Source organism: Dermochelys coriacea, chromosome 3 (genome assembly GCF_009764565.3).
Source record: "Dermochelys coriacea isolate rDerCor1 chromosome 3, rDerCor1.pri.v4, whole genome shotgun sequence".
NCBI classification, from domain to species: domain Eukaryota; kingdom Metazoa; phylum Chordata; order Testudines; family Dermochelyidae; genus Dermochelys; species Dermochelys coriacea.
The window spans coordinates 197923233-197946423 of NC_050070.1; the positions used below are offsets into that span (position 1 = coordinate 197923233).

Consider the following 23191-nt stretch of genomic DNA (forward strand, 5'->3'; position numbering starts at 1 on the left):
AACTGTGACCGAAAACGTTACATTTTCATCAATGGATTCTGGTTATTTCCTAACTAACAAAAGCAAAGTTCAAATGGGTTATTGATATTGCCCAAATGAAATTACAGGGTCAGATTCTCAGCTGCTGTAAAGTGGCGTAGCGCCATGGAAGTCAATGGAGTTATGTCAATTTATACCAGCTGAGAATCTGACCCACAGCTTTTCTTTACATACCACTTCAGAATAAACAATTTTCTTCTTATAAATGGTTTTAAAAAGTGTTTCATGGTGAGGTGGATCAAAGTGCACCATGGAACTTTTAGTGCACATCAAAAGGGTTCACACTGTTAGTGTGTGGCAGGCGAGTGAAAGGTAGATTTACACCCCAGCTTGCCGTGCACTAGCTGTTCATATAGACAAGCCCTCAGTCTCTTTTCACAGTGTAGTGATTGTAACATTTTCCTACCTCTGTCTGTATCTCAGGACTACATTAACATAAAGTAGGTACCTTTTAGAGCATGTCAGCGGGGTCAACATAGGACAGTTAAGTGTGCAGCATCTTAGAGCACTCTACAAATCACAGTCCCTAGGGTTTCCAGGTGTCCAGTTTTCAATTGGAAAGTCTGGTCAAAAGGGGACCCGTGCGGTGTCCAGTCAGAAGTACTGACCTAACACCAAAAGTCCGGTTATTGCCCCTATGGGCACCCGTAACGGGGAGCCAAGGCACCGCCAACCGCAGCATGTGTGACCACAGCAGGGCACTTGCAGAGAGATGGGGCAGCATGGCTGTGAGCCAGGCAGGTGCCAATACATGCCGCGGGATTGTGTTTGGATCACATCCTATTTTCCACCCTCCTCTCTGCTCCCTGGCACCAAGGGCACCAACCACCCCATACTGCAATAGGAATGGCTGTAGGAAATACTGGGACATCGCTTTCCAGACTGGAGTTGGCTGCCCCCTTTCCATCTCATGAGCACTCCTTTCTCCCCCTCCTATCCTTCCAACACCCCATTCACAAGGAGCTTCTGCCCTTCCCTCCTCTTTCCTCCAGTCATAAGCCAGCAGGCTGGCTCCTGAATAACTTACTAAATACTTTCTTTATTTAGTGCTGATTCCCACAAGGCTGATTGAGTTGTTCAAAGTGATCATGCAGTTCTAAAGAGAATACTTTATGCTGAAAGGGACACAAATCTATTTGAGCCCTTAGCTCTTGAGTTCATAGAGAGTTTAATGCAACTTGTTTCTTTCTTGCATAATTGATTATTCAGTATGGGATTACACAGAGCAAGTATCAGACCCCGTGAGCCTCATCAAAATGAACAGGGTGTTATGAAGTATACAGGTTGGACATATGAGCGGGGGGGAAAAGGGCTGATGCATATAAACTATATTATGGGAGTGCCCTATTTAGCCCTGAAAGACATTAAAATTAAGGCCAGATTCTGGAGCGATTCAAGTCTGGGTGGGAAAAAGATGCCGAGATCCCTCTTCTGCCCTACAGAAAGGACAGCCATAGTCCTGGTGTTTGTGTTCATGGGAGATCTACTGCTGTTGTCTGTGCCAGAAAGCTCTAAGGGGGCCAGGGGCCAAGCCCAATTTCTGCACTGGTCATCAAAAATACCTAGTGTGAGGGTGGGGAGTGCCCATTGAATCCTTTCCCAGACCTCTGAGACATTGTGTGTCTGCCTCTGACACAGTGCCTCCAATGGTCCCACCACTGCCATACTGTCTCCTCTAATTGCCTCCTCTACTCTACTTAAAGCCAGTTTTATCTATTATCCTATTTTACAACGGTACCTTCATTCTGATTTCAAGTTAATCACAGCGACATAAACCAAGAGCTTGGACAACCAGGCAATGGAATGTTTTCTTACAGACACTTTAGCTGTCAACAGCCCCTCTCCCCTCAGTTCCCCCAATCTTTTCTACATGTAAAACTGCAAGAAATTTGGATATAGCTTCCTGGTGTAACATAATTTTAGAAATTGCTACAGTTGAGTAACAGGCCTTCATTAGGCTGAACCTACTTCATATTTATTATCAATTTTTTCAGCCATTTTACCAGTCTGCATGTGTAGTAGGAATGAGGTTTAAAGTAATCTGTGACCAATTTGTTTCAAGCAATTACTATTACATTTGATAACTGTCACCTACAGTTACTGAGGTAGTAACTACAGTAGGTCCCTGTCATATTTCCAGGTATTCTGATTTAGAGCAAACTATTCTTATAGAAAGAGAAATCCCTTGTGCAAATCCTTGCAGAGGGTTTTCCCAATGATCTTATTTAGAACACATTGTCTCATCTGTGCTATGAATTCCAACCTCAGGTTTTCCGTAATATTTGAAGTCTTTCAATAAAAGTTAATGAAATGGGATTATTTCTTAAAATACTGCTCAGCATTTTTGTTACAAAAGTGTAAACAATTCATTCCTAAAACAACTTTAGTCTGTTGTGAACAATTATAATGCAAAAGGACTCTGCAAAATACTCTGCATTTTATGCTAAATACTAGAAGAAATTTATATATCTGTACTAGGCAACACTACTAGCTGAAAAACACAATGATTTCTGTATGCAACTCAAGGAGGAAAGTATTCATTTATTCATGGTATTCTAAATACTTCAAACAAATTACATACTAGTTGCCAAGATAAGCTAAGCTAGTGTCTTCTAAGTTTTACACTAACTTTTGCTTAAAATATCTTAAGGAAATTGTTCATTAATTGCCTATTTTATTATTATGCTCTGAAGCAGGTTAATTACTATGTCCTTAGGTCACTTTCAGCAGGAAAGATTTAATGGGTTAGTTATAGGGCATGATATGATAGCAAGAAAGCCCTAACTTATGGCTTTTATAAGATGACTAATATGAATTTTTACCAGAATTGAGGATGGCTGGAGATGACAGATCTTGCAAAATTAAATACCTTTCATCTTAGATATGCTTATTTTAAAAGAATGATCTCTTTTAAAAACCCATTATGATAACAGCGGTGGTAAACAATCCATGAGACGTTACAGTAATACAAACAGAAGAAACCACCAAAACATCTTTTGTCAGTAAAGTACGATAAAGAAAGTTTTCAGCACATTGTTTAGTGCAACTGAAAACTGTCATGGGCAATGAAGCCTCACATAAATGTAATGATGTGTCAGTCTTGGACTGCAAATACTAAATGGCAGATAGACATTTTTAGTTACTTATATATTCACTACAGGTAAACCGGGCACCTTGTGGGCAAGGTGGTTGAGTTCAGACAACTAGTTTTATTCTCTATATATGCTACTAGCAGCCCATACACTCCTGGGTCTTGTCCTGCATGAATAAGAAAGATTTGACCACAAAATTTCTAGCAATCTTGAAGTATTATGTTGTTTATGCCTTTACAGCTAACACTCATCATGCTTCCTAAATCATATTATAGGACAATCTACTGAATGCCATAGGAACTACTGGTGAGGCCACCTGATAAACTAACATACTTCTTGCTGCTATAAACCTTCCTATCAAGACAAAACCAAAACCAAACACAAACAAACAAAACCTCACCTCATCTTTAATTTTTGAAACTTGTATGGAGCAATTCTGCTCTTCCAACCTGTGTGAACTCAACAAATTGATGTATGACAAAATTCCCTATTGAATTGCGGGCCAGAAGACCAAACAGTGAAATTTAAAGCTCTGCATTGTAATTTTACATCTTTTATGAGAATTCTGGAAGATTTCCTAGGTTAACTGCTTTAACCAGTCTTGATTTAAAACATGGTATAAGGGTCATTTTCATCACTGTTCAGAATGCACGTCCTGGAATCGGCTATTAGAAATAGATTTTCACATACACTCAGAACGGACGGAAATATTATTTCTGTCATTTAAATCAAGGTTGCGAACTACAGTCTACTACTCTCCCTCCTCTCCACACATCCAAGCTGTGGCCATACCCCATTGCTTTTTCCTCCACACCATTTCCTAAACCCATTCCTTCCTTTCTCCCTCAAATGACACTAATCTAATCACTTCCCATCTCAGTGACTGAAATCTTCTTCTCTTTGGTCTTTTTAACATAAACCTCTCCCCAGTCCAGAATGATGCTGCAAAAGTCAGCTTTATCGCTCATCACTTCTCTGGTTCCCTTCTCTTAATTATTTTTATACCTCTGGTTTATAGATGCATGCTAGCACACTAGATAGCATAGGATACCTTCTCAGTTTGTTCTCCCAGATCGTTGCTCAAATGTTCTCTAAATTTCAACTGAAATTTTGAAACAAATGAACTCTATACTGTTGACTTGCATGAGAAAATTTCAGGGGATAAATACTCTGTTGGTGTCAGAGAAGCAGATTAATTCACATGTGGCTCCCCGAATCTTGAAAACATAGTGAAATCAATAAAAACATAATATAAAACAATTCAAGAGAGTTTGTTAATAAAAATCTATCTATATATCTTGGGTACTTCAGTACTTATATGGTACCCATCACCATAGTATCTGAGCTCTCACAATGTCCCTGTAGGTAGGGAAGTACTATTTAACCTCATTTAATGGAGGGGGAACAGAGTCACAGAGGGACTTAATGAAGACTCTAATAACACATAAATGCCCAGCTGGAACCAGATCCAGTTCCCAGTGAAATTGACGGCAAAACTCCCATAGATTTTTTCAGAACTAAAGTGTAAGAAAGTTCTCAACCAGCTGACTGCAGAGCCAACATTGTTTCACTGGTCTCTCAACCAACTACTCCCAGCAATGGAAAAATATTTCAAATCAGTCGTTTTTAACAAACTCATCTGAACAAATGTGTTTACTTTCCCCTTTTTTGATGATTCTCAAAATACAGAACAAATTTGAACAAAGCAACTGAAATTTGTACTGCATCTTCCATACAACTTGTATCTAAAAATGCTTTGCAGAACTAATAATTCAGTTCATGGGACTGTATAAATTACAGAAAACAATAGAGAGACATGGGCCCATATTATGCGATTGATTTTTAAGCAGAACTCCCAACTGAAATCAATAATGAAATCCGCTTAAAAGTCAGTGACACAATGTGGTCCATTGCATTGGGGATTAAATCATCAAATTAAGAGAATCTATTAAAATATTGATACTTAAACACTCCCAAATCACTAATATCCAAGTTCCTGAAACTCAACTTGACTAGATGTACAGATAATCTTTGACTCAGCTTGCAGTACTGTGAATTAATCTTTCAGCTCTAAAAATATCAGAAAAGACTTGGACAAATTATTCCAAAAGCCTCAACCTTATAAATGCACAGTATAAGTTGCCACAAAATGCTTTAAGGCCACTATTTGCATTTATGAATAATACTCTTGCTACAATATTAAAATGCAAGGGAAAAGAATGTCTAAAATAATATCTCAGGATGGAGAGAACAAACTGTTGAATGAATACAACTATCTGCAGCTCTCCTTATCTAATCATCCATTTTTTATTTCTTCCTAACCAAAATTCAAAGTGATCTTCAGTCCTCCCCTGGGAGATTGTTAGTACAAATTGTTGGTGTTATGCTGAAATGATATATAAAAAATAGTTTTTATCATTGCAACTGAGACAAAATAGGGCATGGCTCCACACTCTGCAAGAAAGTGGCACTGGCAAATGTTAAATATAAGCTAAATTTAAAGATGATTAGCTCTCATGAAATCTTCCCATGGGTAAATAGGAAAAGAATCTTAAATAAGGAGTTTTAGGTACTCAATAAACTCTATACACTGTCAGAGATAGGCAGCTGGATTAGATGGACTACCAATCTTGTCCAGTAGGGCAATTCTTATGTTACTATGTTTTGTGGAATTTCTTATTTTGACCAATCCAAAACAAATCTGCACGATTTTGCCTTTAGTAAAAATGTAGGCAAAACCCAAATGCATTAACAGTCTACAGAAAACATGTGCTGCTATTTTATTGGCATTAGTTCCATTTCTATAATCTAGGTTAAAAAAAGTAATTAAAAACGATGATTATCCTACCTTGCCATGACAGGTGAAATAAAAATTAGAAACAAAATAGAAGAGTATTTGCTAACTCCAGATTTAACTTTATTGTATTTCTATTAATATTATTCAGAAAAATTCTGTGAGTAGGATAGATTCAACTTTATGTGACACATAGTGCATTAATACTCAAATGCACAAAATTGACTTTATTGCTGTAATGTCTTAAATTTGTTGGAAAGAGGGAAAATAGCAATTTTCTTTATAGTACATAAATAAAGTTAATAGCCACTGCTTCCTGACCAAATGACTAATCTAATAAATGATGTTCATTTGTTTAGACATGGTTCTTCAATAATCACATAGAATAACAAAGGAAGTAGTCTAACTGGGGTTGCGTTGAAGATGTAATATTTAGGTGTCTTATTTTTGAGTGTTATTTTATCCATTTACATTCTTCCATATTTTCTATATGCCTTTTATAATATAATATCTGGGACAAGCATGATAATATTGTACCTGCATACACAAGAACTGTGCAGGAAATGAAAAGGAAAAAAGTTAATTGCTTTTTCAGCTATCAAGCATTTGTATAATATTCCTTCCACTTCACACACTATACATGACGGAGAGACAATTAAGCACCTTGTTAGGTTAATTAAAACACAACACAACACATACAAGTGTTTCTGCGGATATCACATTCCTATAGGGATTGAATCCTGACCATTTAAAATAATAATCACTAGCATCTGAGGTTACACTTGCCTACAATAGATTCTTACAGTTTGTCTTACAAAGATAGCTCTTGTTCTAAAGATTATCTCCATGCCTTCAGAATAATCAGCCAGCTGAACAGTTTTCCAGAACTTTAAAACCAGGGAATATCTTCTTAGTTTGTCATAAAGCAATATAACCCATCATGCACCAGGAATAGAAAAAAAAACATTTATTTATTCAAATACCTAAAATGTACTGATCACAAATCTCTAAGTACATGTGTATACAATTATAATAATAATTTACATTCTACTCATGCAAACACTAATTCATGCACTTAATTTATGCCCATGGGACTACTCATATGCATAAAATTAAGCCTCCGCATAAGTGTTTGTGAGATCAAGGTCTAAATCTATAACAAGAAATGGAGGGATACAAACAAAAGACCCAAGCACCCGCCTCTTCCAGTCAGCTGCCATGCCAACTTAGCCCTCCACTGAACAAAACACTTTGACAAAAGATGAGTCTTGCAGCTTGCCCTGAAGGTCAACAAATCTAGGCTATATCAGACAACTTTTAAATGACGCACTACAATGAGCTCCTAAAACAACTGTTGATCATTCATATCTCCTAGCTTCATTTAAAATTATTGCCAGCCTTAAAATTTTAAGCATGTACATTGAAAATTCAAGATGACAGTAAAGCTTAGTGATTCCAGTGATACAGTACATTTTTCTTGGACCATATTAAAGCTTGAGACAGACTAATAGCTCAATTAAACAAATGCAGAGCAGAGTTTTGATACTTAAGGTATTATACCTCTGATCTTTGTAAGAACTGGTCTATATATGGGATGTACAAGCTGACAAAATAAAGTCCAGAGCTAGGCACTTGGAATTAACCAAAAGATTGGGTAAATTATGGAACCATAAAAATTGTCAAGATTTGTGCTTTTAAAAACAGGTCCCTGCATTACTGATTTATTAGCAAGAAATTCAATAGTTTGGGATAAAGATAAATAAAAGAGTATGGATGGGTACATAAATACCTATCCTTGATGGTTCTAAAATACATTATTTGCGGTAAACTGGAAAATAGCAGTATTTCAGCACATATTTTATATTTAGCAGAGAGAAACATCAGAACTGTTAACATTGCTGTAAACAGTACAAGCTAAAAGCCATTCCCAAAAGATGGAATGATGGAAAATCTTTAGATGCAGCTGACCAATGTCTAGCTCTAAATTACAGGCAGTGGAAGTACCATAAATGACATGCCTGCTATCTGATCTCAATATGTTTCTTAGGAATAAGAGGTAACCCATCTTCCAAATACATTAAAAACAATACAGAAAGCAGAACCAATGCTGAAGATACATGTACTGGAAGAAAGCAGGATGGCACTACAAGTAGCATGGCAACTTCAGACCAGCAAAAAACATATAGTCCTGGATAGCATATAAAACATTATTCACATAGTTTACTGTGTACTCTTCGGACCTGGATTGTAGTTCCAGGTCTGCCACTGGCTTGCTGGGTGATCTTGGGCAAGTCACTTTCCTACCTGTGTCTCAGTTTCCCCATCTGTAAAATGGGGAAACAATTTCATAAAGTGAGTTGAGATTTACTGACAAAAAAGATCTGTAAGATCTTTGTAGGTATTATTTTATTATTAAATGGCGCTAGCAAGTGTGAAGTTAGACAACAAACAATGTGGCTATTCAGAATTACTTGTCAAAAGAAGTATTTCAGCTAATTGCAGCCTACAACAATCAAATATCTCAGAGAAGGTAATGAATCAATAATGGCATTTTGGCTGAAATCCTGATCCCACTGATGTCACTGAGAATTTTGCCACTAATTACCATGGGGCCAGAATTTCATCCCAAATTTGATCTGTACCCAAATCAATCATTCATTTGCCACACAAACCAAATGCTTATTCATTTTTAATCATGGCTCCTAATTTTTAACCTTGCTGGCCTGCTATCTTGGAAAAATTTTCCATAAAGTAACATTGATGTGAAGGCCGAAAAACCAGAAGCACAAATTTTCAAACCCTTATGATGAAGGGACTAGTTTCTTTTTAAAAATATTCCTCTTTGCTGAATCTTCTTTTGTCTTGTGCTATATACTAAGGAGAATACCATGGCATTGGAGTATACAGTACACTCAGCTAACTGCTTTTGCAGTTATCAAGTTTGAAGTTAACATTAAATTGCCCGGAAAAGCCATTTATTACCTTGAATAGCTCCACCCTTACCATTCTTCCTTAAAAATAACTATGCAGCCTAACTTACATAGCTACCGGAAACACATATTTTTTATAATTACAACTGTTTAACCAGGAATACTTTACTGAATACTGACCTTTGAAACTGCTGATTAAAAGTTAAACTTTCTTAATGTTAACCCCCCCCCATATATATATTCTTATTAAAATGTAATAATAAGTATTGTTAGCTAATGCAGCTAAGCCATGGCAGAACTTAGGTTCTTATCAAAGGAGGGGTGGGGGAACATCTGGGCTCTATGACAATCATTCATTAAATAAAACAGATATTAATTACTTTCTTAATATTTATTTTTAAGGTGAGCAGATTCTAAAAAAGGATAATGTGACGCTGCCACTTCTGGGAATCAAGAGCATTGAAGAGGGTCTTCCTCAGTGATGAGCTGCCAAAATCTTAACAACTGGTTCCCTCCTCACCCCACGAGGGGGTCGTGGCCCACCCCCACCCCCTGAACTCCTGCCCCATCCAACCCCCCACGTTCCTTGACCCCTCCCCGGGACCCCTTCTGCATCCACCCCCCTCCTCTGTCCCCTGACTGCCCCCAGAACCGGGCAGAGGGTCTCGTGGGCCACCGTAGTGGGTGCCCACCCCGCCCCTAAGACCTAGAGGGACCTGCCAGGGGGTGAGGTGGGGACTCCCGGCAGCGCTTACCTGGGGCAGCTCCCAGGAAGCATCCGGCAGGTCCCTCTGGCTCCTAGGTGTGGGGTAGCATAGCTAGGGAGGGTGCAGGGGGAGCGGCTGCTCCCCCACTGATCACATCAAAAGTGGCGGCTTAGGCACCGACTCCATGGGTGCTCCGGGGCTGGAGCACCCATGGGGAAAATTTGGTGGGTGCAGAGCCCCCACTGGCAGCTCCCCGCCCCGCGCCCAGCCCCAGCTCACCTCACCTCCGCTCCACCTCCTCCCCTGAACGAGCCGTCCCGCTCTGCTTCTCCGCCCCCCTGCTCCCCACTTCCCACGAATCAGTTGTTTGCGTGGGAAACCGGGGTGGGCTGAGAAGCAGGCGGTGGCTTCGCGCTCAGGCCCAGGGAGGCGGAGATGAACTGGGACAGGGAGCGGTTCCCCTGCATGGCCCCCCTCCCCCCGGTTCCCTGCTGCGGTGCGGGCGGCCCTCCTCACGCCCCCCCGCCCCAGCTCACCTCCGCTCCACCTCCCTGGGCCTGAGCAGGAAGCCGCCACGTGCGTCTCAGCCCCCCAGCTTCCTGCGTGAACAGCTGATTCACGGGAAGCCGGCAGGACGGAGAAGCAGAACGGGGCGTCGCGTTCGGGGGAGGAGGCGGAGTGGAGGTGAGCTGGGGCCGGTCGTGGGGTGGGGCACTTATGGAGTCAGCGCCTAAGACGCCACTTTTGGCCAGTTGTTAAATTTAGAAGCTCTTTTAGAACTGGTTCTAAAAGGGCTTTTAGCTCGCGGAACAACCGGTGCTAAAAGGGCTTCTAAATTTAACAACCAGTTCCAGCGAACCAGTGGGAACCGGCTCCAGCTCACCGCTGGTCCTGCTTCTAATTCTTGGTCAGGGCTGTGTCTGAGATCAGGTAGGAGGGTTAGCAGCAGAGTAGCAGATGTGCCAGATGGCCACTAGGCACACTGTTGTGTGGCACCAGCATAGCACTGCTGATCTGCATAAGAAACCAAGAGAAGTAAATGACTTTCCCGGCCTGCTCTAAAACAAAGCCTATGTGCTCGTTTTCATCCAGGTGTTTGACTTGATTTATGACGAATTAAACAATAAGGCAAAAATCAAGATCAGTGCGAAACTTCTCCCCAGGCTTCGCTGCGGCTAGGATTCCTACTTCAAAACTGCTCAGCCCTACACTAAATATTCTCTTGAGAGCCACAATCCCCTCTTCCTTTTTTATCTGTGAGCGTAGCAGAGCCCCCTTAACCTCTCTCAGGAGGACCTATACCTGCTAAGAATTTGGTGTTTCAGGGCAAACATTGCCACCTTTTAACAATGCCTTTTTTGAGGGGGGGAGTGGGGGGGACCTGACTGAAAGACTGGGGCTGACTCTTGAAACAGGGAAATTTATAGCTCACCTAGAGATATACTCACCCATGTATTTATTCTCCTATCAATGCACTGAGAATTTTACATGGACACACGTTCCACACATGGGGCCAAATTCAGACTTTCTGTGGATTGTTCAGTAGTAAGTATTCTCTGATACCAGGCTGAATTTGACCTTTAGGGAGGAAAACTGACCTCCAGGTTCCAACATGTGTGTTAATTATTTTTTATTCAAAAATTGTAAGGAGACACAGAATCTGATTGTGCAGTCTACACATTTAGTCAGCCATACAGTCATTTGTGATAAATCTCTCCGTTTAACCGGGAATTAAACCATTTTTTGTTAAAAGTCTTTTAAAAATATTCCTTAAATGATACTCTAACTTTGAATGAAGGTCGAAACTGACAGTTTGCCTTCTTCTCATTCGATTTAATATTTGGAATGAATACGGTTGCATTATATATCTAGCGCCTTACTGTAAATGGTGATCTGATGCTTAAGAATTCCTTCTTCTATAATTATGCAAATAGAGAGAGAGAGAGAGAGAGAGAGATTGGAACTCACAGCAGCCAGTCAGAATTCATTATGCTAATTTATCATGTTATGATACAAACAAGTCAACATTATCTGAAAGCACTTTTATGTAATGGTTCATATACTGAGAACTATGGTAAAATAATACCCATTTCATTTTATAGTGAAGTCTCAATTTGAAAGGTTTAACAGCTGATGAATTAAATGATGCTTCACATCACCTACTAAAACAAATCTCCCTGGATATCTTAGTCTAATTTTCTTTTTCTTTTTATTCTTTTATTAATATTGCTTTAAAAAATACTGCCCCAAAAGTTGTTGGATTGATAATGCAGGAGACCAAAGTCCTCCATACAAGCTTCCTCACAATGTGAATATACCTCAAACTTGACTTCAGGGGCAAGAGGGTAATTTAGTGTCCATAGGCATTCAATCATTGACCTCTGTAAAGTCTGCCCTAAAGGACGTCATTTTAGACCAAACATGGCTGTGGTTTTGAGATGTTGGCACTTGTCCACTACCAAGTAGACTGAGACCACCAAACTCATTCCACACCATTGACCAGCTACAGATGTCAGTTTTCTGTCACTACTGACTAGGCCAAGGCCAAAATGAAGAGGCTAACTAGAGATGAAAAAGCCTATCTATATCCCTTTACCAATCCACCATGATTTCTAAGATTAAACACACAGTATTAAAGAGAGATTGCTGTATTTACAGCTTGAGTTAATTCTTGATTGTGATAAACTTGAAAATAGCTTCTCCATGACACTAATTGTAACAATCACGGTTGTGGCTTCTAGACATAATAATTCTTGAGTTTCATTTTGTAAGATTTTTGGGCTAAAGTTTCAGGACCATATCATTGTTACAACAAAATGCTGAGCTTCAGAAACAGAACAATGACTTTATTTCAGTTTAGAGTCCTGATGCTGCTTTAAACATCCTGAAGAGCACCTGATGCCAGCTCTTGCCCAGGCTGCAGGCATTAGCTACGAACTAACAAACTCATACCTGGAGACCAGACCAGTTTACTTGTATGTTAGTTTTGCCCAGAATAGGTATTAGTTTTATAAGAATGTAGTTAGTGTATAGACTCTATGAAATGCTGGTAAGTTGCTGCATTCATTAATCTCACTTATAATATTATATGGGTGCAGTGACATGCGCCTGTCATCCCAGCTAGTTGGAAGGCTGAGGCTGGCAGATCGCTCATGGGTTCTGGGCTGCACTGTGCTAGGTCAGTCAGGTGTCTGGTGCCACTGACAGCTTAGTGAGAGGGTGGCTGAAAGACTGGCTAGAACAACACGAATAACGTATTGTGATTGGTGCTCTCTATGAGGACTGATGGACCGATCGATCAAGGTGATAATGTCATATCCCATGCTCTAAGGAAATATGTACATTTTTCTTTATAACTTTGAAAATGTTTGCTCTGAATTTGCAAACCCAGCCACAGAAATTGTCCCTCTTTCCCCCCGCTCATCCAGAAGGACGATCAAAATCAGATGGGCCATCACGGATCATCACAATGCAAAGGATTGGTTACTGGCCCTATAGCACCTGGGAAATGCTACATACCAGGACATTACAGAAAAATTTTCCATCTTTTTGGCTGTTTGAACTCTGACAGGGACAGACACTCATAATTGAAGCCAAAGATCCCAATGGGCTGTCCCCTGGGTCCACTCTGACATTTATTTTGAATTAACAGATCATTACAACTCTGTCCCTCATAGAATATAGATGATAATTCATCTGTGTATATATGTTTGGTTGCTTGCTTTAACCTGTAAATAACTCATTTATTTTTTCTAGTTAATAAACCTTTAGATAATTTATTACAGGATTGTCTTTGCTGTAAGATCTAGGTTACCAATGGATCTGGGGTAAGTGACTTGTCTCTTGGGACTGGAAACATACTGAATATTTTGTGGTTTTCGGTATGTGACCATTTATCACTAAGTCCAGTTTGTCTGGGTGACAAGATAGACTGGAGTGTCTAAGGGAATTGTCTGTAACTCCCCTGGTAAGATTGTTATAGTGATCCAAGAGTTCACATTTGTTACCGGCTTGGTGAAATCTAATTATAGACCACACTACCAGTTTGGAGTGTCTGCCCTGTTTTCAACAGTCTTTCCTGAGGTAGCACTCACAGTCGTGAACCACTCTGGACAGCATGACACTTGTGATTTATGAAGCGCAGAGAAACGTTGAATGATTTACAACCTGATACTCTAATGAGGTCCATCGATATTGTAAAAATACATAGTTTTGATTTAAAAAAAATACAGCAACGTGGATAGGATTGCCCATTTGTTTAATTTCTGATTAAATTCTTGACTTCTTGAAAAAAATTAATATGAAAATTCTACAACTGCTACTACTACCCACAGAGCAAATTCCTGGTTTTATATATTCAGATCTAGATTTTGCTCAATTTTTTATAAATAAATCGCCTTTGGGCTGAGACCAAGCTTGGAAAATTTCACTGTAAAAAAAAAAAAAAAGAGCGAGAGACAGTTATGAGCAACTAAAAAACAAATATGTGTGTGCGTGCGCGTGCGCACACATGTGCACATGTATGTGTGTCAGTTGATAGACTGGAAACTGGAAGTCAGCCTTATATCTAATGTGGACTACCAGCACATGTTATAATAAATTTGAAGACCATAGCTAAGCAATGTAGTGACTGAAATGCCTCACCTGCTACGACATATTTTCAGTTTGTTGCTTAAATCTAATGTGCTTATACGCAGCAATGCCAGAAGAGGCAGCATGCAAACGTCTGATTCACCTCTACCCCCATATAACGCTACCCCATATAACACAAATTTGGATATAACACGGTAAAGCAGCGCTCCGGGGGGGGGGTGGGGCTGCATGCTCCGATGCATCAAAGCAAGTTCAATATAAAGTGGTTTCACCTATAACGCAATAAGATTTTTTGGCTCCCGAGGACAGAATTATATCAGGGTAGAGGTGTATATCCATACAAAGCATGGCATTTACTCTTTCTTCTGTGGATATGTGCTCTGTTAAGAAAAGTGTGATAGCACCAAGATTATTTCCCCCTCATCAATGTTGCTGACAGACAAGTTTTTCATCTAATGGATAATGTATTTGTGTCCTTTAAAAAAGGGAATATCTCGATGCACATTTGGAAAAATGTCATTTAGAAACTGAGCTATGCGGCTGTCTTTCAACCTTACAAGCTACATCATTAGTCATTTTCAAAGTCACAGGGTTTAAGGAACTTTGAGAAATCTGAACTCTAGATGATGCATATTGCTGGGGAACTGAATGCCATGTTATTCACTTGTCAGCGAGCAACAGCCATATCAGTTATATTCTGTGACATCTCAAACATATTTTCTGTACTCTGTTGGAAGATTGAAATCCTCTTCAATAGCTGATTCTCAGTGAGATTTTTTTTAAATCTCCCAACTAAGTTAAATATAGTAAAAATATATATAGATGGTGTTGCAGAAGTTGTAAACATTTATAAATGTATTCTTTGCTATATATGTGGGAAAAGTTCTGGTTTGGAAAGAGCTGAAAACTAACTATATAACAAATCATGAGTTTTTATACTTCAGATGTCAATCCTACTGACAATGCTAAACAATCAGCTTGTCTACACAAACTAGCACATCCTAATTGGCTGCAGCTGAGCTCCACAACAATTCATTTACCTCTAATGAACCAATCAAACTGTATATGTAAATTTCTTCTGGTTTTGATTATTGGTGGTATATAGTAGTGGACTTTTTCTTTTCTTGGGTTCTAACAATCTCCTCTTTAGATTGATAGAGACAAATAACAAAATCTGGATCTTAGCTACAGGCTATCCAGGCATAAACTTCAGTTCAAAAATATTCTATACAAAATAAAGCAACGTTTAAAATTCTGATTTAACCCCATAAAAGGATATGCATATTTACATACAATAGTGTTTGAGGCCATATTTTTAAAAAAATATATTATAAACAGACATTCTTTATTTTCACAATCAATTTTGCTATATCTTATGTCCACTTATGTCTCCCTTGCTCATGATGAGTAAGCAGTGTCGTTTTCCTTAGTGGGATTACTTGTGAAATAAGGCAATACTAATACAAAAGAGGGTTGCAGAATCTGGGTTAGTGTAATTAATGCAGGCTTTTAACAAGGATGCCATTATGTGTCATACTATAATGGGTCAGGACTTTCTGCATGTCAAAAAATCCTAACTTCTAACATCAGAAACTTTTCCTGAAGACTAACTTTCCAAACAAATGTTTATTGCTACCTCCACAGAGATCTAAGGGCAACTAGCCATAATGGATGCACAAACAGGAAAAAGAAAATGCAAGTTATGCTTGTACAATCTGTCTCTGCAGGTCTGATACAGGAAATCCTGACTCCAGTTGCCACACAGTTCAGAACTATAATTTTGGTTTATTTAAGCTGGAGTTGAGAAGATGTGCTAGTGTATGAACCTCAAAAAATCACAAAGCATCTCCTTAGAGAGCAGGAAATGTATTCAGAGTGTGTCTACCGTAGCAGTCAATTTAAACAGAATGGTCAACTATTGTGAGCAGTTAAATAAGCTACTGTCAAAATGGTGAGACTAACTCTCATAAATGCTTCTAAGCTGTCCAGGATGTCTTATGCTTATCACAGCTGAATGGCAAACCAATTCATTTGTCTCTGCTGGAGAAGACTTGAAAGATTAAGAAAAAGTCACGAATTGAAAACACAATATTTCAATAAATTCTATTAAAATGTCAGGTTTCAGAATAGCAGCCGTGTTAGTCTGTATCCGCAAAAAGAACAGGAATACTTGTGGCACCTTAGAGACTAACAAATTTATTTGAGAATAAGCTTTTGTGGGCTACAGCCTACTTCATCGGATGCATAGAATGGAACATATAGTAAGAAGATATATAGATATATAGTTATATATACAGAGAACATGAAAAGGTGGAAGTAGCCATACCAACTGTAAGAAGCTATTTCATTAAGATGAGCTATTATCAGCAGGAGAAAAAAACTTTTGTAGTGATAATCAAGATGACCCATTTAGACAGTTGACAAGAAGATGTGAGGATACTTAACATGGGGAAATAGATTCAATATGTGTAATGACCCAGCCACTCCCAATCTCTATTCAAACCCAAGTTAATGGTATCTAGTTTGCATATTAATTAAAGCTCAGCAGTTTCTCTTTGGAGTCTGTTTTTTTAAATCAGGTTCTGTACCAAATGACTGGAGGATAGCTAATGTGATACTAATTTTTAAAAAGGGCTACAGAGGTGATCCCGGCAATTACAGGCCAGTAAGCCTGATTTCAGTACCGGGTAAATTGGTTGAAACTCTAGTAAAGAACAGAATTGTCAGACACATAGATGAACATAATTTGCTGGGGAAGAGTCAATATGGCTTTTGTAAAGGGAAATCATGCCTCACCAATTTACTAGAATTCAACAAGCATGTGGACAAGAGGGATTCAGTGGATATAATGTACTTAGATTTTCAGAAAGTCTTTGACAAGGTCCTTCACCAAAGGCTCTTAAGCAAAGTAAGCTGTCATGGGATAAGAGGGAAGGTCCTGGTTAAAATACAGGAAACAAATGGTAGGAATAAATGGTGAGTTTTCAGAATGGAGAGAGGTAAATGGTGTCCTCCAGGGGTCTGAACTGGGACCAGTACTATTCAACATATTCATAAATGATCTGGAAAAAGGGGTAAACAGTGAGGTGGCAAAATTTGCTGATGATACAAAACTACTCAAGATAATTAAGTCCAAAGCAGACTGCGAAGAGTTACAAAGGGATCTCACAAAACTGGGTGACTGGGCAACAAATTGAGAGATGAAATTCAATATTGATAAATGCAAAGTAATGCACATTGGAAAACAAACCCAACTATACATATAAAATGATGGGATCTAAATTAGCTGCTAACACTCAAGAAAGAGATCTTGGAGTCATTGTAGATAGTTCTCTGAAAACATCTACTCAATGTGCAATGGCAGTCAAAAAAGCTAAAAGAATGTTGGGAATCATTAAGAAAGCGATCAATAATAAGACAGAAAAAATCATATTGCCTCTATATAAATCCATGGTATGCCCACATATTGAATACTGCATGCAGATGTGGTCGCCTCCTCTCAAAAAAGATATATTGGAACTGGAAAAGGTTCAGAAAAGGACAACCAAAATGATTACGGGTACGGATGAGGATAGATTAATAAGTGTGGGACTTTTCAGCTTGGAAGAGAGATGACTAAGGGGGGATATGACAGAGGTTTATAAAATTATGACTGGTGTGGAGAAAGTAGATGGGGAAAGGTTATTTACTCCTTCTCATAACACAAGAACTAAGGGTCACCAAATGAAATTAATAGGCAGCAGGTTTAAAACAAACAAAAGGAAGTATTTCTTCACACAACACAGTCAACCTGTGGAACTCCTTGCCAGAGGACGTTGTAAAGGCCAAGATTATAACAGGATTCCAAAAAGAACTGGATAAATTCATGGAGGATAGGTCCATCAATGGCTATTAGCCAAGATGGGCAGGGATGGTGTCCCTAGCCTCTGTTTGCCAGAAGCTGGGAATGGGCGACAGGGGATGGATCACAAGATGATTATTTGTTCTGTTCATTCCCTCTGGGGCACCTGGCAATGGCCACTGTTGGAAAACAAGATACTGGGCTAGATGGACCTTTGGTCTGACCCAGTATGGCTGTTCTTACGTTCATCCACTACTGTACACCTCACAGCAGCTCCCACCATTTCTGCCCCGTTACACTAAATCCATATGCCACGATCCAAATTTGACTCATCCCTAAATAGCACTGCATAGTGGCATATGGTCCCTGCTTAGGCTTCACAAACCCTACACCCAATACCCACCATGCCGCAGAACTGACCTGGTTCAACTTCTCATACGATTGAGAACTTTACCTGCCAGAGAAGAAGGACAGCATTTTGCCCTTTGAGGATTAATATTATGTCTGTCATAATAATGGCATTGAGAGGGCACTTCTGAGTTGGATGGTGAACTGAAAAAATGACTCAATCAGGAAATCTGCAGTCAGGATTAAGAAAAGCTCTGCATTTGTTATGAAAATTTTTATGTAAATTATTTGGAGACCTGGAAAAATGAGATGAATGCTGAGCAGGTCCTTTGAACAGAGCAATTTACATTCTTACATAATATTATGTATGTGCCATCAACATGGTGAGGTAGGTGGGAACACCTGTTGTGTGAACAATTTGGGTTGTACTTCTGAAAATCAATGATTTATTAGTGAAAACACAAAACAAAAAACAAAAGGATGCCTTTATATGAATCATGCTTAAAGGTGAGTGAGGGGACATTTAAACACGTTAAATGCAAGTAACAACTGACAGAGTGACATCTTGGCATGCTGAAGTCAGTGGTAAAACGCCCTTTGACTTTAGTGGGGCCAGGAATTCTCCCATAGTGCATGTGCTTACATAAATTTTTATGTCCCCTTTCACATAAAAGATTGTCCTAGAAACTATCTGAAAAAGTTGAGATAATTGGAGAGCCCAAGGTTTCAGGGTCACGAACAGCTTACTGTTTATAAAAAAAATCATTCAAAATTAATCTAACCAGAATTCTAAAATTAACTTGAACAGGATAGGAATACTTGTGGCACCTTAGAGACTAACAAATTTATTTGAGCATAAGCTTTCGTGAGCTACAGCTCACTTCATCAGACACATTCAGTGGAAAATACTGTATTTTCCACTGAATGCATCCGATGAAGTGAGCTGTAGCTCATGAAAGCTTATGCTCAAATAAATTTGTTAGTCTCTAAGGTGCCACAAGTACTCCTTTTCTTTTTGCAAATACAGACTAACATGGCTGCTACTCTGAAACTTGAACAGGATATTTTCTGAAGTGAGAAGAAAAACTGACAATGGAAATGTTTGGTGCCTCTTCCGCATGCAGTTATTTGAATTCAAATGCTTGTTTGCTGCTACGACTATGCTTACTAAATTTTGAGGATAAAAATTAGGCACCCAGGTTTGAAAATACACCTCTACCCTGATATAACGTGACCCGGTATAACACGAATTTGGATATAACGCGGTAAAGCAGCGCTCCAGGTGGAGCGGGGCTGCGCACTCTGGTGGATCAAAGCAAGTTTGATATAACGCAGTTTCACCTATTACGTGGTAAGATTTTTTGGCTCCTGAGGACAGCGTTATATCGGGGTAGAGTTGTAATCTCCAGTGTATTAGAGCATTGGCCTGGTCCCTTAACTGGCGTAAGCAGGTATAGCTGCATTGACTCTACAAAGCTACATAAATTTACACCAGCAGGGGTTCTGGCTTGTACTATTTACTCTTGTTGAATAAAATAGTTACAGATATTCTTAGAGAATCTACCTTGTATCTTTGTATTCTGTATGCTGATGTTTTTGGTTATTTATCGTATTGTTCTAGCATGGAAGGGCTGTTTATCTCCAGCTCTCTGGACATTTTGACATTTTGCTTTGGATGAATATATATAAACAGCTGATATTCATTTACACTAAGCCCTTTGCTTTCCACACCTATATTAAAGGAGACCTAAAATTCCAGATACTGGCAGAAATTGCTCTAATCCTTTTTCCAATATTTGAAGATAGAAATTCACTATTAGGCTCTTTTAAAGATGTGTTTAAACAAAAGCCTGATGAACAAAGGTGGCAATAATATGCTTTTTTATCTGAACATTGTCCCTAGGCTTTACAGAATATAGCTATTTAGTCAGTGTTCTCACACTTTTTGTAGGTCATACACATTTATGATTCCTATTTGAAACTGAGAGAGTACAACAGTATCCAAAGGACATGCATAATTGGTACAGCACTACTCTATATTCCGCATCATGGAGGGAGATAGCCATGTTATCAAAAGTTGCCCACCATTTCATTCACAGCAGGGAACAGAGAGTTATGAAAAGGATAATAACTAGATGTACTATGTATTATCTATGTATACAAAACAACTTCATTATAAGAAGTGGTTTATTACGTCTGGAATTACAATCGTGCAGAATATTGACATTCACTGAAAAAATATGGGGCTTTCATTCTACTTGACTGTGGGAAAATGCCCCCATGCCACACCATATTATACTCAGCGCACTGTAAGTAGGTGACACTCTACATGTTGTCAGCTCTGAAAAATCATTTATAATCATATATACAGCATACCTAAAAAAATAAGACCAGTGGAGGAGATAAAAGCACACAGAGCTATGGGTACAGCAGGAGATGTTACAGCAACCTGTGTGTATGCCAGACACTGAAGCCTACTTACAGAGACAAAAAGGAATGACCAGAGCCAGAAACACAGCAACACATGGTGCACAAATATTAGATCACAAATTCTTGCTCCACTATAAAGCTGCCACAGCTAACTTTATCATAGTTACATCGTATGTTAGTTGGGGTTTACAGGAAACACTCAATATATTATATCACTGGCAAGAAAAAAGTCTCTCTCCAAAGCTTATAGGAGCATATGTTTTCCTGAACATATGGAATAAAAGCAGTAAGTTGTGCCATAAACATATATTTTATTCTAAAATATGCCTGTAGAGTTCAAACAGATATCTTCCTTTAAATAACTAGCTGAAATATAATTTTACATAACTATTTAAAAGTGAAATACAACCCATGAATAACCCCTTTCAAATCTCTGTCACAAGAGCGAGTTCTCAGGTGTTATTACAAAGCACCAGATAGCGACTCCCAGCATCTAAGCCTCAAACCACTTGTGAAAACTCAACCTTTCAAACAAAGTGCCCCGACTCTATTATTTCCAGCTGCCTACATCTGCCCAAATATATGGATTCAGACACACAAAGCCTGTAAATCAGAAGAGGAAACTGGGGGGGGGGAGGGGAGATTAGAATGAGAGCACCGGGATTTAACAAATGCATACTGAAATATAATTTGGTGCTGTTAGGTTCCACTGAATTCCATATATTTTCAAATACAGTACATGAACCAAAATTCCTATATGGAACTCCCCAGAAAAGGAGCCATTTCAGCCTTTAAAGCACAATATATTTCAAAGTAGTTTGTCTCCTACAAGCTGTACATTAACACAGTCAAGAACGATTTTGAAGGCAATGTTACAGTAAATGTGTTTCCAGTGCATGATATTTTAAATATTTGCATGCATGACAACAAGCAAAAGACATGTAAAGGGTGTCTTTCGGTCTATAAAGATAATATACTTTAAGGAGAAAACCTAAATACGTATTTAACCAATTCTAAATAATTTATATAGTACTTATCAACTGTAAGGGTGTCATCACAGTCGATGATATCAGCCCTCCAGGAAACATTTGTTTAACACATGGCACTTTTAAGTGGCAGACAGCAAAGTTGCCAACTTTTGTCATTTTATTGCATGTCTCATGTAACTAGTGTTTTTCTTAAAACCCCAGTTCCTGGAGTTATGTGAATATGTGAAAACTTCATTTTATTCATGTCATTATTTTTTTTAAAAAAGCATGTTTCTAGCCTCCTGGTTGTGGAGAAAAGCATGAAATTGGGCCCCATTGCACTTCTCCCCCATTGGCAAGTTTTCTTTGTAATAAAATCCATATTGCTAGTCCTCAGACACAATTATTATATAAATCACACATGCACATCAAAGCCTAGAACCTTGGCCTTTCAACTTGTAAAGCCTAGATCTCTACCACCTGAGCTAATGCAGAGATGCTCTAATTGGTAATAATAGCGGGGCTCTCATCTAGTCTTTGGCTCAGCCACTAAAGGTATGTCTACATGGGGATAAAAGCCCCGCAGCACAACTATGGCTGGCCAGGCTCACAGAGCTCAGGTTGTGGGACTAAAAATTGCTGTATAGACATTCAGGCTTGGGCTGGAACCTAAGCTCTGGGATCGGAGACCAAGCTCTGGGAACCTCCCCCCTTGCAATTTATCAGCCCCAGAACTGACTTGGGCCAGCTGCAGGTTTTTTATCCATGTGTAGACATACTCTAAAGGGCAACTTCTCACACACATATACAAAAGCCAGTATTTTACATCCTCTCCCCACCATAATCTCTGCTGGTTCCCTTTCCAGATCTTCAATGGGACTCTCTACCCAGGGAAAGGAAACAGGGTTAAGCAACAAGATTCAGGCTTGAAAATAATTTAAAAGGTCTATTTTCCATCGCATATCTACAATCAACAGTGCCTTTAACCAACACAAATTATGTAGAAGGTTTGATCTTTCAATCACCTTAGGCTTTGATGCTTATGTACAAATTATAGGGAGATAACCTAGATTACAGCCAGATTCTGCCCATTCTGGCAAAGTTTTATGAAATACAGCTAAACACAGTGGATGGCATTAATGGGAGTTTTGCTGACTTGAATAGAGCCAGGATTTCACCCAGTGGGTGCAAACAAAATAGCAGAGGTTCTGAACAGATAACCAATTAAAAGAATACAAATTCAGAGACGAACTGATAGATTACCTCAAAGAAGGCTATTTTGCTTCAGAAATGTGTAATAGAATCTTTCAGCATAGATCTGCTGCTCTGTCTGCTTGCATGCCCACCTGCCTCACTATGGTATTTTTAAAGGCACCTCACACCTCTAACTGTTAATGTCAAAAACACACAGTGGCTTATGGCACACAGGTATTATTAACTGATATTTCT

General features: G+C 39.0%; 1 protein-coding gene across 4 annotated transcripts in view; it reads right to left on the reverse strand.

Moving 5' to 3' along the window:
* The window catches only part of MACROD2 (mono-ADP ribosylhydrolase 2), a 1347099-nt gene that overhangs the window by 228453 nt on the left and 1095455 nt on the right, over positions 1-23191 (reverse strand). The window lies entirely within an intron of this gene.